The sequence below is a fragment of the Myzus persicae genome, unplaced genomic scaffold, assembly GCF_001856785.1.
Source record: "Myzus persicae strain clone G006 unplaced genomic scaffold, MPER_G0061.0, whole genome shotgun sequence".
In the NCBI taxonomy this organism is placed as follows: domain Eukaryota; kingdom Metazoa; phylum Arthropoda; class Insecta; order Hemiptera; family Aphididae; genus Myzus; species Myzus persicae.
The window spans coordinates 563282-584940 of NW_019100581.1; the positions used below are offsets into that span (position 1 = coordinate 563282).

At 33.7% G+C, this 21659-nt stretch overlaps 1 protein-coding gene across 1 annotated transcript in view; it reads right to left on the reverse strand.

The window, feature by feature from the left end:
- The window catches only part of LOC111034370 (BMP-binding endothelial regulator protein), a 78687-nt gene extending 60695 nt beyond the window's left edge, over window positions 1-17992 (reverse strand). The window contains exon 1 of the mRNA XM_022315559.1: window positions 17869-17992. The gene's annotated coding sequence lies outside the window, so the exon portion shown is untranslated. The remainder of the gene's footprint in view (window positions 1-17868) is intronic.
- Window positions 17993-21659: the final 3667 nt, after the last annotated feature.

Sequence of the window (21659 nt, forward strand, 5' to 3'; positions counted from 1 at the left end):
CAACCACCAGTCAGATTATTCGTCCAAATCTCTTCGTTTTTTTTTTTTGCTCTCGTGCGATTTCGGCGCTATATATCGTGTGCGGTCATTCGCGAACCCGACCCGAGACGTCACGAGATGTTTGTTTCACATTTCTGCGCGCACAACTGCTGCAGCATACACTGCACATGTGACGACAAACAATATTTTAATATTATCGCAAAAGTTCCCGCGATAGCTGCCGGCACGAATTTATTCTCACATGAAATACAACCCCGCGTGCGCGTTTGACATGTTATTATATTTTGTACTTTTGAATTCGAATTTGTCGATCGATTATCGCCGCGCAATATATCGATTACGTGACGTGTTTACACCCCGGAGATACACGCGCACAATAGTGAACCATAATTATTGCGTCTGGGCGTCTCGGCGGGCGCGCGGGGCTCGTCCGAGTGTTGTCCAAAGTTTAAAAGACAATAATTCGTCATGCCGCCCCCACCCTCCCCACCGCGGAGCCGTTACAAACCCCCCTCCAACCCCTCGGGCACGGATTGTTCAGGGAAAATGTAATCCGTTCCGACGCACGTCACTTGAAATAAAATCCTTCGTTCAATATAATATATAGGTGCGCTGCTACTGATTTTATCGTTGTTCACTATGTATTATATTATTCGCGCCGAGCGGTGGTGGTGGAAAAAAAAATCAAACTTTCCCGATGAAACGTGAAGCCGAATTCTTTTTCGACGACGGGCGGTGATAATACGAACGCTCGCAGACCGCTCTACCCGAAACTCCGCACACGGTTGGGCGGCAAAACGGTCAACTTCAGTGATGGAGATTTACCACTATACAGATTTTGCTCGCATATAATAATATTATGTCGCGGGCACAGCCGACCGACCGACCGACCGACCGACCGACCACCCACCGTCTTTTTACGGCCGCCCTGCCGCAGAAATTTCATGCTGCCGAAGGTATAGTGTACAATGTCGTACCACATTTATAAGAGTGTCTCTATGTAATGCGTTGTTTATCGACTGCCATAATATTATATTATATGCTATTGCACTTACACCGAACGCGCGGCCATAGTATTGGTGGTATAAAGCTCTATCGTTCGGCGGCGCCCATATATTATAGGAACGTCGTCGTCGACTTTTTTGAAATTCCAACAAAAATCATCAGGACAAAACGAAAAATACCAACACCTGCACCGCTTTGTATATTGTAACGGCCGTATCCTGCAAGTTGGGTTACCGGTGCCGTGGGTATTCATGTAGATTTATACTGTGATAATTATTATAAAATATAATACGCACGTTTACCTATATACCGAAGTACACCGCAGACGCACAGAGTGAAAAACCTCCAGCGCCAGACCTCGTCTGCATATACACACGCGTGACGGAATCGGTCTAAAATCATATTATTATATAGATGATAATGGATCCCGGTTGCATTTTAAAATAGGAGGCTAAAAGTTCGTTTAAAAAATCAAAAAGTTTTGTATTAACGTGCAGGGTATTTTTTATTTTTTTTTATTTTATCGATATAAACTCCAATCGGCTTTTTAGATATCATAAACAGTATATGTATGATTATATCATACGTGTAAAAGTAATATTGTCATAAAGGAATAATTATTAAGTACAAGTACATGCAAGTACAACGTATCTAAATGCAACGGGTGTGGGTAGGTACATATATAGCGAGTATAAAAGAAAACGAATTGAATTGGATCTTATCGTACACCGGAAGTAATTTTTAAAAAAACACACGCCCAAACATAATATTATCATTGTAAAATCAACTGCACTTTCGTCGGTCCGCTCGGAATCCAAAAATGATTTCTACCCCGTGACAACTAGCTACTGTGACACAAACCACCTTCAACACTCCAAAGGATAGGGCTATGCGCAGATACCTAGCGCAATAATTTTGTTTATCGCGCACCGCTGTATCGACAGCTACTATATACATGGTATTAAGTATTAGCGAGGGAAAAAATGGATAGACCAAATAGCACCTACAAAAAAATGAACTGAACACGACGAACGATCATTATTATTATATTATTAAAAGGACTACATTAAGCGCGAGTGATTTATATACAGAGAAAAAAATATATATCGCACAGTGTTGGCTGCTCGGTCGACGGGCGAACGCTGCGGAAAAGGGCCGTTGCTGCAGCTGCGGTATATTACAATAATAATAATAATAATAATAATAATAATAATAACGATAATATAATAATAATAAAGCAGACGACACTTAAAAAGTCGCTTTGGATGGGTCAGTTCCGAGATCGCTGGACGCGCGGGCGGTGGGCGTTGCTCGTAAAACGCGTCCGGAGGGATTTTTACATTTTGATTCGTGGCCATAATAACGTATATAAAACAATAAATATACTGCGAGATGCACACACACACACACACGCACACACACACACACACATACACACACACACGTACACGTACACACACACACACGTACACACATACGCACGTACGTGTGTGCGTTTCGTACTTAAGAAAAATAAAAACCTTCGGTCGCGCACATAATGATTTATGCGGTTTTATTTTAATTTTCCAGTCTCATTCCGCCGGCCGGCCGCCGCCACCGCCCTTATATTTTGCAGTCTGTAAACGGTTTTCCTCGGCGCAGAACAGTTTATCAACGGAGGCGACGGCGGGTGACGGGGCTGCCGCAGGGAGCAGAGGGTGAAAAAGGAAACGGAAAAAAAGAACAAAAAAACATCCAAACGCTTTTTATGCGACGGCCGAGTTTGACTCATAATATTATGAGTCTCTCTCTCTCTCACTCACTCTCTCTCTCTCCCTCCCACTCGAGTCAAGAAAAAGGCGGCGGTCGTTGTCGCTGTCGACAATAAAATAATGAATGGCAGCGAATGCACTGTGCAAACGGGACTCTAATAAAATCTTCAGAGCCACTTTTTTTTTCGCGTGTGCGACCGATAATAATATAATATTATGTGCAGCGGCGAAATTTTCACAATGTTTTATCGACTCGATGATGGCGGCGAGCAGAGACTCCGACGATAACGATACAATACTCTACGGCCTTTCCGCCATAGTCTCCCTTTTACAATCTATTAAAGACTTAGCCGAACTCACCGTTCGTCCTGTCATCCTCGTGTTTTTAAGCATATTAATTGAAAGTCGATCTCCAATTTATCATATTTATTTTAATTTAATTTTCCATACCGATATTTACAATCCATTATGTAGAGGACAATGAGCAAAATGTATGAAAACGGTAATAAATACATATAATATTTATGATTTCAATTTTCAAAAGAAGAAGACACCCATCGGTGAACCTTTCTATGACATTTAACAAAATAATTAATAATTGTTAGAAAAATAATAGGCTGCAGGTGAGATTGATTAAGTCTCCTCGCCGAAAATATTATTTCGTGTTATTCCGAAAAATAGGTACAAACACGGACGTAGGTTCTCATCGTTGCGAGGAGGTGGTTTATAAACTACATTTTTATAAATATTAAAATATTAAATACGGTAGTAGCGAATTCTTTGATTTTCCATTGTATTTACTAAAGTTGCTTTATGTGCCCCTTGTCATTGCCTATATAGTTAAGTTAGTTGTGTCAAGATATCGACTGCGCTATTGCTATCTCGTCAGTAAAAAAAAAAATATATTCTTAGATCAATACGTATATAATAACATAAAGATTTGTGTTGAAATTAAACTCATTTCCTAGTCACATTTTACTATTATACATATTTACTTGTTCGGTATACTTCAAAAAACTTGTGTCTGAACCCTCAACTAAATTATGGTCGATCCGTTGCACAGAACGCTGTTGACATTTCGAAAGTAATTACTTAACCACAACAACAATACGAGCGATAATAAACGCGAAATTCTCTCGACTTTATAGCTCAACGTCATTTTTATCTCAGAAACACAATCAAGTGATTATGTACAATATGTGCATAATTAATATACATTATATTCGAGTCGGTAACTAAAGAGATTGTATAGAAATATGCGGAACACAGAAATAATTTCCAGTGTCACAAACAAGTGCAGTCGGCGGTAAGTACAAAGTTGTGTGTAAATATGAATAATTTTCCCATCATAATTTTGCAACGATACACCATAATGATTGTAATATTATTACAAAAATGTTTGGTCAGTTTATTCGTTCCTATATTTTATTTTGCAATAAAGTTATTGTAAATACATTTCAAAAAGACAAAGTGGTAGGACATGCTTAGATATTAGACGGTTAGGTTAGAAATGTCCTCGAAATGTCCTCACTAGTCATTATTGTTCGCCTGACAATTAATCCTCTACAAAATATATATAAATTAAGTTTTCAAACCTTCTGATTTCAAAAAAAAAAAAAAATTCCTCGGTGAAAATTTAATACGTGAGTAATATTACTAATATAGGTAATACAATATATATAATAAAGATAAGAAATATAGTATAACGCACGTATCTCTGCGCAAATCTACATGGATTGTTTTTTAATAAATCGTTGCATAATCAAATAATCGATACGCCCAACTACTCCCGAATAATAACAATAGTGAAACATAATATAATATTTAAAGTTTAATCCACAACTGTTTTAAGACATATAATAACATGTAATGTATAGTGTTACGTTTTCCGGGACGTTCGCGCCAATGTATATGTGCCGATAGGCGATATGGAAATATTATAGCCCAAATGCGCAGTACTTGTAAAAAAATGACGTAGAAAACCGAGATAATAAGTTGGTCGATAACTACCCCCCCTCCCCCTCCCCCATATCACACCACGCCACCGATGTAGTTTATTAGCGTCCTGTTGCGCATGGAATTGCGTCGTCGATAGCGAATCATACGAATATTATGAATTCGTAGAACGGCGCTGGACTTCCAAAATACAGCACTTTTTGAGCCGAAGGAAATGTTGCTTGTTTAATGATTTATATACCATTTTTTATTTTTTTTATATAGTACAAAAGCGTACGCGATGAATGCGTATGGGTCGTAATAAAATATTTCTCTCAAATAGACACGCGTTACTTATAATGATAAAATATTATTTCATAATATGGTACGTCATGTATCGAAGCTTAGATAGCGACTATAGATGTCCAAGATCGCGACGATTCGGTTCCCTATGACATATATATTATACGTTTAACTTGTCACAGGGTTAACTAACATTTATTTTAAATCTTAATAAATAATATTATCGTGATGATGAACACAGCCACAGTTGGGTTTTTTTTTTTATAGTTTAAAGCATTGCGAAATCATAACATGTGTGTTTGTATGAAAACTGGAGGACACTCTAAATTCCCGATACTAACATTGAAGTTCCTTTACAGTAAAGTTTTGTTTTTTGACCACATTCTAAACAAAAAAAATGATCACCGAAATATTGATGTGAACATTCAGTATGTCCACTCTGCAGACACATAATCATTGTACCTAATGCAAGAATTTTATTTACGCAAAAAAAAGCATTGTGTATACTAATATGTACCGGTTAGTAAGGTGGCCTATTAAGGTGGCCCACATTACATTGAATCTTTTGTATAATATTTTTTAATTTTACAACCACATAATATTAATAATAGATCCGTTCTCACCTACTATTATAAAAATTACTGAGAAAAAGTTGTATACATATAATTGAACACTTGTTATATTATGTTGAAGTATTTATAACAATATTATCAAATGGACTTTTAAATAATTTTAACTTAATAAAATATATAAATTATTTTCCGTAATTGTAGTGTATTTTTAAATTTATATGAGATAGGTCATAGGTCTACAGTACGCGCAAGTTACTCCGATCAACATTTTTAAATGAACCACACAATTAAAGATGTTTAATTAGTTTTTAATAATAATATAGCTCACAGTTTTTTCACATGCTATGATAAACGAAAATAATATTTACGAACGCACAATTTAATTCGAAGTGCATGTAAAATAATCGTTATATTTTAATATACTAATTAATGTAATTCAATCAAAATTATTTTTAAATATCTGTTTGCTGCAACAGGAAATACAAGAAAAAAATTGAGGACCATAAACTATTATTCAAAATGTTCTTTACGATAACTTTAATTGTAAGTATAGTTATTTTAAAATTGTCGATTGGAGTGACCAAGTATTACAGACCTATGGGCTATGACTTATCTCTTATAAATAAAAATATTATGTATTGTAATTTGTAAAGAAAATAATTCATAATATACTATATTAAATTATAATGGTTTGAAAATCGTGTTTAATAGATATACAACTTGTTACAGTAATTTGTTTACAATAATATAAACATAATGAACATATTATATATTTTAAAAGGTCTTAATTTGTTTTCAAACATTAATTAATAAAGTTATTAAAATAAGCAAAAAAATAAAATCAATATTGTATTATTAGTTGCATCTTACAGATACAATAGAAATCGTAATTCTAAAACGTATGCTTTTTCTTTCTTACGAGAGAATATTCTTGATCATGATTATTGGTCATAAAACAACATCTGACATCGCGAACATAATCGAACGAAATGATTATGAATCACAGGTATAAGGATCATGAAAATTAAAACGTAGACATCGCGGCAATCTAACCTATGGTATCAATGGGTGCATATTTTTAACATTTTGTTCAATCGCTAAAAACCTGAACATAACAATAAAATATTACGTAATATTATGTTATAATATGGCCAGGCACTATTTCATTGGAAAGGAACCCTAAATAATATTATAAAATACTAATATGATGTTATTTAGTATATTTAGCTCCAATTGCGCCGGTCACTGCGAAGTTTTCAGCGAATATAGCGGCGATTAAATAATTACCATTGATTAGAAACAATATTGTTATCACATATACTGTGCCCGGCGTGATTTGAATGAATAGACATTTGAACAGAAATATTTTGATGGTCAACGTGTGCAGGTACATTGATAAGCAATATTATCAATCAATGACGAAAGTTTAGAAAGTCGTGAACGTAACTGCAGCGCTACCGCAATGTTATGCGAAACACGCGATTACGTGGATTTTGGCCTTTTACGTGACCTCAAATGTCGACGAACGTTCATTAGGAATAGAATTCAAACCATTTGGTCGAAAAAAATTGATGAGCGCACCGTTTAAATATGGACGCCAAAATTTACATTACGAGTATGTAGATATCATTATAATATATTTATATAAGACCTAACCTATTTATGCATATTGCATAAAATATGTATTATATGCGTTGAACGACTCCATAAAAAACAATTAGGTGCCTAATAGATTGCATTTCGTCGACCGTATAAATAGAATTATAATTTTTTAGTGTGATGGATATAAAAGATAAATTATTATTTATATGGACGTATTAAACAATAATTATTTTAACTGCGCTATTTTTCTTTTTTATATTTATGAGCATGAATGGAATTTAAATTGATATTCGTGATCGGTTATCAATAATATACGGCGCATAATGTATACATTATGTACCTGAATAAAAATATGATATTATTATTACTTGAAATATTGTATTTCGACAGTTTGTTGTATATTTAATGAAAATAAAAATGATTAACCCGATAGTTAGGTACGCGTTCTTATCTCCATTCACGTCATCGTCGTAATTCACTCCGACATAATTATACTTTACTATACAATAGGCTAGGTATACAAGGTATACATATTTTTGCGATTTTCTCATAACTGCAGTGTAATAATTATGTTGTGAACATTTAATTACATAATAATAATAATAATATTATCTACCTATTATATAATATATTGAATAGACGAATTTGTTATTGTATTTATTTTTTTACTCTTTACCGGCCCTATACCCTCTAGTCTACAAATCAGAATACTTACAACACACGTGCATAGCAGTTAAACAATCTCATCTTGTCTTACCCTAACGGATGGGCGAACCGATTAAAAATGTTGTGAAAATAAACCAAAATATACTGCAAGAACGCAGTATTTATTATAAGTTCGTTTGATATTTGATATTCTACTTTATCACAATAAGCGTTTTATCCGTGGAAACAAATCTTATACTAGCTCGGGGAAAACCGCAATAATAATGTATACAATTCCCTGGAGAAATTCGGTAGAGGATTTTCATTTTCATCGACAGGAGACGACGTGTTGATACAGGTACCTGCGTATGCTTGTTCGTGAAATTTACGGGACCGAATAAGAACGACGTAATCCAAAAGCGGTGGATTGCGAGTATATTTTTTGACGACGAGATGCTGGACTTGACGACAGTTTTCTAGGTCACGACTCTTGGTGGATACCGCAGCGACTGCAGGCAGTACAATATTATGGAAATCGTCGTGACATCCAACAGCCACCGTAGGTACTATGGAAATCGTCGGTATCGTTTCGTTTTTCGGCAGACTCGTTTGTGCACAATAATGTTATGCTCGTCATAACCATGTACAATTAGCTGGAAGCCGGGGGGGGGGGGGTGTTTAAATCGTGTGCGATTTGTCGGAGGTGCGAACGATCGAAACGCTATCGGAAATCTCGCACGCGATTCGGATCGGCGGTCGAGTTCAAAAATCAGAAAATATTTCTAATTTCACGCGCGACAATAATATTACAGCAGTAACGCGTCGTTTTGTTAATCGAATCGCAAAATACTAGAAAATAAATTATATTTTACGGCGGCGGTCGGAACACCGTATATCACCGTCGCCGTATTCATTATGATAATATATGATATATTATATCGACCGACGACTTGGCGGTTTATCTTGACACACGCAGGCCCTATACCTACAACTATCATAATAACAATTATAACATAATTTAGTGCAGAGATCGTACGCGCGGCCGCCTCGGAGTGTAATATATTATTATCAATCCGAATCGCGAATTTTATCTGAAGAGCGATATGCAGTGATATATTTCAATGTGAGCAGGAAAAAAACACACACGTTACATAACATTATTGTATATTTCTATAATATTATAAATATATTATTATTAGAAGAATTTTTCAAAAATGTTTTTATCGTTTCCCGGATATCAAGGTAGGAGGTATAACTACACAAGTGCATTACGCCGGCACCGAATACCTAAAAAATAACATTATAATAATATTCTGTGGCTTTTTTTCACAAAAGCAATAATAATCATGACTTGGTCGAGCGCTTGACTCGATTGCGATGGACCACGACAATCCATATAATACATGGTGTCCATAATGATGTGTATAATTTAGTTTTTAATTGTTAACGTTTCAAATACCACGCATAATGCAGTGACGTGAAGCAGAGTTTGTCTGTTTTTCACCAAATGTGTCCACAAGAAAAACCAAAAAAAAAAAAATTAAAAAAATAGTTCGTGTTTAAACAGATATCTGTTGTTCGCCGCCCGCGTGTCAACGACGATCGTCCGCGCGGCCTGCGATTGTCGAAATAATAAAATCGACGACGACGATTGACTGACTGACACCACTCGGCGTGTGAAACGGAAAAAAAAACACTCGAAAAACGGTTCGGTTTCGTAGTCGATTAAATACAATTATACAATAAAACTATAAATTATTACGCGACCGCTCGTCTTGTCACACGCGCCCGTCATATATATACGTGTCGTAGACGACACACCGACGGTGCACATTCTCGGTGATGATAATAATAATATTGGATCACATAAATAATAGTGTGACTATTCTAAATAACACGAAACGGTCGGAACGCGCCCGTCTGTCGTCGACGCGTTGTATACGTTTTTATTGTAATAATATCATATTATTATTAAGTGTGTATACTATATAATATTATAATATACAGACGATAAATCGACAACGGCGCTTATAAAAAACCGCATCCTCCGGTGGTGGTTTAAGAATGCATATTATTATTTTATAATATGCAACCTACCTACCTGTACGATTGGCTCGAATCGTTCCACGGTTAATATTATATGTTACGCAATGATAAAACAATTTAGATTTTTTTTTTTAAGGATTTCGGTTATAAAAAGCGAAGTGACTCATAATTTCTGTGAACATTTCGTTAAAAAATCGTATGGTATTGCGCCAGAATATATTATCCAAACTACTTAATGCAACACAGCGCAGCCTCCCTAACCCTGACGCACCTCATTGGTCGGTACAAAAAAAAAAACAGTAGGCCAGTTAGCTATGACCTTTTTTTATCCAGTATTGTCCGGGCGCAACTTCCCACTAATAATTATTACGATTTGAGGTGTCTTTCCGAGATGTTTATAATATTTATATAATATATACACTGAATTACCAACTGTTACAATACCTAATATTATAATGATTTGTCAAAGTCGCACTAAACTGTTTGCAATCCGCCCCACATGCAGCCTTTATGCATAATATGATCAGTGGCATATTTGACGCCAACACATCAATATCTGGTCGAGTAAATAACTGTGACATAGATGGACATCGAGGGTCGTCGAAAAAATAATGTTCGTCCCCTCTCGAAATGGAAGTATACGTACATCCGTTGACCGTAATTTACATAATGATCGAGGCGCGGGTCACTTTATTTTTTGGATAATGCTAGCCCCCCCCCCCCTATCCACCCCGAAAATTCAACCAAATGTCCGGTAATGAACCGTGACCGCGTGACGACTACTGTGATTAAAAATACACCACAGCTGATCACACAACTCCCGAGTAGAATCAGTCGTAAGCAACAAAAGTATATTGAAAATACTGTCATGAGTAACGGATTTCGAAACTATTTTACGTAAATTGTAATTTATAAAAAATACACTGTCAACACCATGATACAAAATATTCTTCTTCAGAAACAATAGTCATTATCAATAGTTTACTATTTTTTTTTCCTTTGTAAATATTGCCAGAAAATTTATTGAAATGTTTTAATTTCCTAAATGGTTGGGAACCTCCTACACGTCCCCATAAATAAGTCATTGTGTATGGTAACAATTAATAGTGTATGTGACCCACTGTATATATATAACCTATTAGCCGCACGTGCAGTGAACTATCTGCAATACGCGTGCCATTCGACCGGATGATTTATGCGCAGGAATATCATGAAAATAAATATTATACTTACACACATGAGTAAAACAGTATAATATTGTATATTTACAAATTCATTCCATAAAAAAATTTTATAATTTATTATAATTTAAAACAGTATGTGTATAACACAATGAACACCATGCTGTTATCACTTATCAAATGTGCGTTGGTTTTTTATTATCATACGGCCATCGGCAGAATAACACACATGACATGATTATAATATTATCATCGAGGTATTATAACAGTATAAAATATGCATTATTTTTTAAGTATTTAATGTTTTTTAATGAGTATTATATAGCATTAAGCGTAAAGACTATATTATAATGTAGGTAATTCCGGTTTGTAATAGAATAGGTAGATACTTGAACTGTTCAAATATGTTTTGATTTATATTAACAGTACGATTTTTTTAAATACTTACACAAATGTTCACTTAATAAATGGGTCATTGGCAGGGCTGTGAATTTAATGCATTTGCATGTTTTTTTTGCTACACTTTATAAAAAAATGGATTCGGCCAAAATTTGTTTTTACTTATTTGTAGCTCAAATACCAAATTTGTTTTGCATATTTTTGCATATTTCATAGGTTAGGGCATATAAATGCTTATTTTAATAATTTTTTTGTTTAAATGCTTTTTTTTCGTAATATTTACATTTTTTCGGTCAATCTTAAAGTATAAATTATAATTTTTATGGTTTTATCGAAATTATTCTGTTTTTACAAACAGTACTCAACAAAAACAAAGGATTTTAAATTATTTGTAATATTTCAAAAATATTAACGGGCGAAAAAAATGGCGTAGATTTAGATATACCAGAAGATTTAACCAGTAGCGACATGACGTATTTCAAGTTTGCCCCAATAACTTCGTCAGACGTAGAAAGCTAATTTTCTTTATATAAAACTTTGTTGGCACCAAACAGGAGGTCTTTCAAGTTCGAAAACCTGAAGAAATCATTGGTTGTTCAATGCAATAACTACTTTAAAGGTAAAATATATAATTTTAATTATATTTAATTATAATTTATATCACTTATATAACTTATATATTTTCTTTTATAGATCTTGTATACGACGAAGCCCAAGACTAGTTAAGATCAATAACTCATATACTTATACCAAGAAGTAAAAATACTAATATTTAAACTAAAATTAATAAAAAAATAAAAATAAAAGTTTAATTTTTGTAGTTTTTTTTGCATATTTTAAGAATTTTTAGAGCATATTTTGTCAGATTTTAGTGCATATATGAATGCATATTTAATAGTTTTTAAGTGCATTAAATTCACAGCCCTGGTCATTAATTATTACGGAAATTTTTCAAAAACCCGTAAACAAAGCTTTTTTCATTTTAAGTTAAGCTTTACACCAAAAAAGTACCACTCACCAATCAACGGTTGAACATTTCTCATCCAGTTATAGTTATTCGAAATTATGAGCGAGTCAGTGATAACAAGTATTATACTAACGGATACGAGAAGTGTAAAAGAAACAAAAGCGCTTATTTGAAATCGCATTTATCCGTTCACAAATAATACGCTGAAAACAATGTCGCGCTCCACTGTACAATTGATGAGCGTAAATCTAAACTGCAATGATTGTACTATAATAATATTATACGTATATTGTCTTGACATAGCATTAAATTATTATGTACGCACCGCAAAGTGGAGAATTCAACTCCCTTGCTTCTATAATACATATAAATCGAATAGTCTTATAATTATATATATGTAACGCGTAAATGTGCTGAGTATAGATGAGCTGTTACTAATGGCGTTGAAATATTATATCGACGACACGACACGGTATTATTGTAGTAGGGGGAGTGCCCATATAAACAAAAACGTATAAAATACATTGTGCATCGCCGAAGATTTCGTAATTATTGTAAATCGTAGCCAGACACATTGGTTTCGTACGATATTATAATATTTGCAGGACGACGCGATGATCGCTATAAATCTGTCGTCTATCAGACGCAATAATATTATTCTATAGGTACATTATATTGTATTGCACATAGTAATATAGTGCATAATAAATCGCGGTAAATGTACCGCCGACATTATAAATTAACATTTGGACGATGGCGAAAACGAGTCACAATACTTTTATTTCGTATCGTTTAAGCCCAGACGTCTGCGGCGGGATTCGACCGCCGAACTGACGAATAAATAAATACACTCGATGACGATATTATACTGCTATTATACAGCCAGACGGACCAACCCCTTTGGAAAACTTATCCGACGACGGTCCGCGCAGACCTGTCATAATTTCCCGAGACCGCGGTGCCCGAGCTCGGAGTTTTCTTTATATGCGATGGGGTACCTAACCTATAATACGTTCCACGTGTATAATTCAATGATACATTATATTATATGAGTTGTATAAACGCGATATTATAATAACAGCCGAAGTATGGTACACACAATAACTTTAGTAAGTAATGCGTAGTGAGCGCAAATAAAATACGAAAGCACATAATATTTGTAATTTGTATATAATAGTATAATATATCAAGACCAATCCGATGTGCAAACATATTATAATATTTTATTGTTATTTATTATTATTATTATTATTATCTTCGGTTATATAGGTATTGTACACGATACGGTCGAGCAGGAAATTAAAATAAATGTTATCGGTATTCCTCGGGGTTTATGTCTAAAGTTTACGTGGTTACGTACCGTATGCAATGCAACACGAAACGACGATGCGGTAATGTAAAAAGCGTATTTGATCGACGACGATACGGAAAACGCGATTTAATGCGAAATATCGTTCTCGCCGACCGTTCTAGGGAATTGTACCCAATTATTTGGTTATCACAACTTACCGGTATCGGTACCATAGGCAATCATCATTTGTTGGTAATTAGCTTTTCTAATGTGATGCCATCACAGTTTTATTTCCATTAGACGCGTCTCATATTTATAACATCTTAAATCACATGACTACGCATTGCGGGTCGGCTAGTAAACTCTTTCATTCAAAATTACATTCCTCTAACGGTTCCAACCAATGAAAGACCTATACGTGAACAAAAAAAAAAATATTCGATTTTCGCGAGCCAAATAGTTACGAAATTCATGTGTGAGCTCTAATACACCGGTCGAAAGGAGTTGAAAGAATCGAAAGCAGTTTCTGAGATTATAGAGTGATCAGACTTAGGAGGCACATACTCTCCAGCGTAGTAATAATACAATTTGTGTAGATTTATGCATCCATTGTAATTCAAGTATTATTCTACTAGGTACTATATAAAAGTCCTATAGTCACCGGTACTGAATGGTACACTATATCCGGATGTGGGTTGGCGACCGTATTACACAAAACCCGGCGTCAGTAACCCAAAACGGAACTTCAATGAAGTTTTTAGTAACGACGAAAAGAAAAACGCCGAGTTCCGAGAGTGTCGCACTGCTGTAGTCATAACGGTAAATGTTATTTATCAAATATTGTCACTCACTATAACATTATAAAATATTATCACTGATTACCTGTCTGAAATTTAAATAAATATAATATTTGTTCGGTACGAAATACAAATTGCTGGTACAAGCACCGGATCAGGTATTGTATGCCTTACAAAATTTTGTAATGTACATTAAAGTAACTGCCGCTCAAAGCGACATTTTCGTATATCGTTTGAAATAGGTCTGTTTTCGGAATCACAATACTGAGACGATGGCTGTTCGCATCACGGGCGAACCAAAATATTTTATTCCATAATGTGTGATTCAAAAATTGTTTGTCACTTGTCCAAGACTTGGTATTGGTTGGTTACATTCAATGAATATAAGTACCTACTTATGAATTATATAATTTTTTTTTAATGTGTATGACAAAATCCCAGGTCTTGTTACATAAGATAAATTTGGACCATTAGGGGGATTTCGATAGCCTGTACCGACGATAGCTTTGACACTGCAGATGACAAGGTGAACATATTATAATATATATATATATATATAAATATATAGTTATAGCAAAAGATGAAATAAAAATCCGCTTGTATTTCAAATGTATTGATATCTCTCCCACAAAAAAAGGATTATTAATGAGCAATGTGTGCTTGGCTTAATAACAAAAATAGACGAACATTTAATGAAAACCGACTGCAGAGACACTCAGGGCTGGGCTTGGGGAAACCTAATTTAGTATCAGCTAACAATTAAATCAATTTTTACCATATCCATATACAACTCGAGTACATCCCGGTACTAATAAAAAACATTTCAAAAGTTGCAATAATAATTAATACCTGTCCGAGATACACCCAAATGTCCTCCAAAAATCAAACTCCAATATCTCCTATTATTGTATGGTACCACGGTGTACCTCGTCTATGATATTATCTTTTGTATATTTCTACAACATGACAACATTTTTAGTGATTTGTTCGAAGGGATACAAAGTTTTGCCAACACCACAGCTGATGACTCTCGGGGTAACCCGATCGGTTATTACTGTGGTACGTGTGTGAATCGTTTATTTTCGCTACCGCACGTACGTAAACGTAGTACGCCATATTATAATGTGTTCACTATTCAAACAAACCGTCGGACAAACAAACAGACATTCGGACGAAAAAAATTCACCGTCGGGTCCTAATCCTCGACCGCGCACATTAACCGCGTGTGCGTAAAGAGTAGCCCCATTATGTTGTTATTTTTATTATTATTGTTGCAATGGAAATTTATTATTCGTTTCAAAAAGGTATCGAGTGGGTTATTTTGTCGTTCCGTCGAAATATTATTATTGTTATTATTATTATTATTATTAATATTGTTGGGGGAAACGATCGGTACAGTCGGTTTAGAATTTTAGACCGGAATAAGACCTGCATGGAGCGTTATTATAATAATATACTAAAATATTAAAATATGAACGTTTTCATAAGCAAAATTGAAAAAAATGATAAACAAATTCAGCTGACATGTGTAATAAATTTTTATATTATATGCAATTAAATTATAAATAATAGGCATGAAGAACATTTAATATGGAGGTACTATAATAGGTATATCTACCTAATTATAATACATTAAAAATTCGTAATGTATAGCATATTTATACGGAAAAACGATATAACTATTTCGTTGTATAGTAATATAAACTATTTGTATAGATTTCGTTTTATCTTCGGACATATCATTATGCAACGGTCAGTTAAATTTTTACTGTTATAGATTCTATAATCTTAAAGAACCTTCTTGCACTTATAAAATAGTATTAATTTTAAATTTGTTTTAGCACTAGAAAATGTATAGATGTATTTCAATTTTAAGTAATCATTATTTATTTAAATTTACAAATCTTTTTACATTTAAGCTGTCTATGGTATATTTCATTATAGGGATTAAAATCGTTTTGATATTTTACTAATTTGTCATATTGATAATGATAAAACTAACACAATTTATATATTTATTTTATCTTTAATTTATTACAGCTTATATAATATAACAACAATAATAATTTATAACGATAAACATTATAACAAAATATTAAATTGTATCCAAAAAATGTTTACATTTAAAAAATGTATATATTTACTAATGCTATAACAAAAAAAATAAGTTATTATTAAATCTCAAATTTTAAAATGTGTTGTGGGTAAATTATATTAGCAAAGCAAAAAATCCTATTGATTTTATTTGATTGATTTTATCTAACAAAATAACTCGTCACAGTAAAACAATCAATAAATTAAACAATATAATAATTTGCGGTCATATTGTTATATATTCAAAAAATAAATTAATAATACATTGTACATATACTATATATTATTATATACACTAATACCAGATACGAGTTCAAAATATTTACATAAAAATGCCGATCAGCCGTCGAAAATGCATGAAATATATTTTACTTTTACCTAAATAAAACATTTAAGGAAATCCGATGATAACTATTTCAATCATATCGCGTGTCGTATGGATTTATCATCGAAAACAATTAATTTTAATGATTAACAATTAACGTTTTTTTCGGTTTGTTTATTAAACTTTATCATTCTAAAAATAATAAAAGGTCGTAATTATCGCTTTCCACACCAGACGTGCAGACACAGGCGAACCGGTATTTCGAATAGCTTTCGAATCGGTCATTGGAATTGGGACCACATGTACTTTGCAGTCATTTAACTCTTTTTATTTTTTATTGCATATACACGAGATGCCGCCGACTACAGAGTTGCATTAAACGCATTTTATATATACGTCCATACGTATATACCTACACGTATATTATGGCGTGTTAAACGAAATATTATTTTTTTCCGCACATTTAAACGCACTTGGGTTTAATATGATGTGTATTAGACATCAAGTGATAATTTTTTTTTTCACCCAAGTAACAGTCTACGTCTTAAAAAACTAGTTGGGATAATTTGTTTTCGATTTTTCAGTTGTAACTACACTACCATAGTCGTTATACGGCTATTTTGAACTATAACACTATGTTATGGCTAGGTATATGATTATAACCGTCGGGTTTTCTGAAAGATTAACGATTGTACCTATTATCGCGATAAAAGTTGATAGTATAATAATGTCTAGGAACACGTGTGGGCCTGACATCAAACGAAATTTCGCAAGTTCAACAATGTTAAATTAGCCGCGCTTTAGAATGAAGGTATTAGTTTTAATTATTTCGTATTTAATTATTTTTGTGTTTTGGTCATATAAACCACTGGAAATATTTTAATATACATAATTTAACGAATTTGAGCTACAGTTTTAAAATAATAATACACGATGAATAAATGAAAAATCTTACCTTGTGCGTATTGTTGTGAAATTCTGGATAAAGAATATTTTAATATATTAATGAAGTTTAAATAAATTAGTATGATTAAAATACACTTTATTATACATAAAAATAGTAAGAAAACGAATGAATAAATTAACAAAAAACACAAAACACTGACAAAAAATATTTTCGCATGAAAAAAATGTTTTATTAAAAATCGTTTGTTTTACAAAAAAAAAAAAAAATCACTTTATATTTATATAAATTATATTTTAATACAATCGTTCGAGGCTTGTGGATAAAAAAACGTATAATTGTTACACTGGTAAAAAAAAAATATAATTAGGAAAAAAAACAACAATATCAATTAAGTATGTTTTTTCAGCACGAAAGACACGGCGATCGCAATGCGACGATAAGGTTATAATATTAAGTATGATAATAATTTGTATAATATTATTTTATTATTGCGTGTCGTATAGAGGTACACGACCGTCGTCGGCGGTACCGTGTGTGTCGTCGAATAAAATGTTATTATATTATCATGGTCGCGGATCGGACGATTTTTTTTTGTCGATTCGGAAAAATATTTTTCGAAAACCGTTTCCACTCGGAACGGATTCGCGGTCGTACGCGTTGTCGCGCGGGACGGACGCGTCGTGTCGCCGGTCGGGTCGCACTGCAACGGATCGGCCGCCGATATTACGATGATATTCTATTAGATTTCGCGCGGCGACGGCGACGACGACGACGGAGATAATATCGCGATTATGCGTTGTGGTGCCAGTGTGTCCCGGTGAGTGTGTATGCGCGCGCCACGCTGTACACGACGCTACTACCACCTATGCGGCCGCCGCGCCCGGCCGGCCAGCCAGTGGGTCGTACCGGCGCGGCGCGGCGCCCGATCGCACACGTGCAACCGGCACCGGGCGCGTGCGCGTCTCCTGGCCGCCGCCGCCGCCGCAGGTCCGCGCGTTTTTCTCCGCGCCACCGGTTTTCATATTTTCCGGATACTCCCGATTTCCGCGGCGGTCCGCGGTCTCCGAACCCCCTCTCCCCGGGAAACGCGTTTGAAAACATAACACGATATCCATACGGGCAGGTGGGCGATATAGTAATTACTGCAGCGGTCGTCGGATAGTTGTGACCAAGGTTAGGTTAGCCCTCTGTGCACTCTTTGAGAAACACTTTTCTCTTCTTCTTCTTCTTCTTCTTCTTCGGGCCATTCGACTCACTAGAAGACTTTTGGACGACACTACAATCACTTCCCGCCTCTTTTCATAGTCTTTAGGTCTTCCGTCACTCCATCAAACCACCTCTCCCTGGCAAGGACGTGCCCTCGGTCGTTTTCACGTGGGTTTCCACTCGAAAGCAACTCGAAATGCCTCATCTCGAGTGAAACGTTTCCGTTAAAACTTTGTTGGTATTAAATCGTTAAAAAACTATAAATACAAATATCGGGTGATGTATTAAAATATCTTTAATCGAACAAAATGATTAAAAGATTAAGTATAAAATGCTCTGGCGGAGACGAAATGATAATCCATCGTAATAGCACACCACTGTTACGTTCCAATATAATCGTGATTCGTGGATATTTATTTACTAATTATTTTTGTTGTCAGGTATTCACAACAATTTTAATACAAAAATTCCATATCTCAAACATCCACCAATACATGATAATGTGATTGTTTATTTGGACAGAGAAGTAGGTAAAGAATGTATTGGAGGTGCCGCCTCATCTGGACGAATTCTGTTGTCCGGTCCTGACTACTCGTATTCCGACATTCAACACAACACATTTATTGCACTTATTGCATCTAATGTACAGATTGTAGACTTATATGTATTATGTTATTAAAAAAAAAAAAAAAGATGCAGAATATATATATTTTTTGGTAATTTACGGTAAAATGTCAACGATTTCTACATAGACGGTATTTAATAATACAATACTTCAAGTATTATACTATTATTGTAATACTACTATAATCATATTATACTATCATTAAAAATGGTTATTTACGTACCAGGTACACGTCAGCACATCACGGTTATCTACATAACATGTTTTTGTTCTTTCAAATAATTCTCGACGAGTGTTATCTTGCAATTAGTATAGGATTGGGTTGTGTTAAAGTATGTTATAGCATACATTTGGGGCCTTTAATATAGTATTTGATGTATTTATACATCAGTCTCATCCGTAAAACTAATGGTATCGCGGTGGAATGGAAGGAACCATAGGAAGATGTGATGTAATGCTCACATCCTCTCTATTATGCATTAAGTACCTATATAATATAATACATGGTAATAGTCTTAAATTGTCATTTATTCTTAGAACACTCGGTGTACTTAAACTTGTTCGCTATTTTTGAAAAAATCTCTTTATATAATTGTGTACGCGTAAATGTAATCAATATTATGTTGGTATAATACTATAGTATTAACTGGTAAAACTAGTCCACTATAACGGTTTATTTTTCATTCCAAAATTGACATCATAGTAAATATACTGTTTAGGCATGACAGATATTTATGTTAGAATTTAATTGTATAACACTACAATAAATTATAACCCATAATATAGAATACAATATTATATCATGGTCATATAACATAATATTATGGTTTTAAATGGGTTTTCACTGCCTTAAAAGAAATCCACATGCGTTTTATGCGACCCTATCGATTGGTTGTAATGGTGGAACACAAATAAAAAACAAACGCCAAACATCCGCTTCCGTATCCGAGTCCCGTTCCTATTATACTTACCTATATTATATGTACTTTACAAACTTACAAGATAAGCCATGTGATTTAATACGACTTTTAATATGTTTTTCTTGGTGGTTTTGAATTATCGTGGAGTGTAGACCAGCGGTGGCAAATTATTTCGACACTACTTGCCAAAAATTACATTTTTTTTTCGAGCGTGACATTAAATTATGAAAAATAGTATAATACATATATAATTATATTAAATTCAATATTGAAAAAAAAATTATCTTAATTCAATTTTTAATGTATTAAGATAAAAAAGGTTTGGTTAAGTGAATAATATAGTAACATTACTTGGTAATTATTTATTTTCTTAATGTGATTTTAGTGTTTCAGATTATAATGTTATTAAAAATAAAAATAATATACACATATTTTATAGTAAAAATATTTTCATTTTTCGCGTGGAACCTCAATCACGCGTGCCATGGATTTATCCTTGGTATAGAGTTATAAAACTAAGCTCATAACGACGATAACAGAATAGTGACAACTTAAAAGAGTTAAGTATTTATTTTTAAAAAAATATGGTAAAAAATTTGAGTATTTTTTTTCTCCAAAATTAGCTTATATTTTATACTGATTATTGAAGTTAAAATTATTGTTTTAATTAAAATACAGAACTGGTTAGTTGTGTTTAGTGAAAATCAATTAACTAAGTTGAAACTCTTCTGTATTTTATACTTTCTATAGTTCTCTCTTAAACCATTCCTCATTAGTCTATGCAGGCACGTTGTCCGTACACATATTTTGTTTTATTATAATGAATTATTGAGTGTTTTTTCTTCAACATTACGAAATAATCATAACCAGACGGTTCTTATATAATATTACTATTATCACCTTCAATGGTTTTTAATCAACATTCAGTATTTGTATTGATATTGTTATTTTTGTCTAGAGTCTAGACAGCACATTCATACAATATAAATTTTGCTCAAAAGTGTTTTTCCATTTTTTACACATAATAATATGAATAAAATATTTATTACTATGGATGTTACGAGTAGAATAGTAAACCGTTAGTGAAC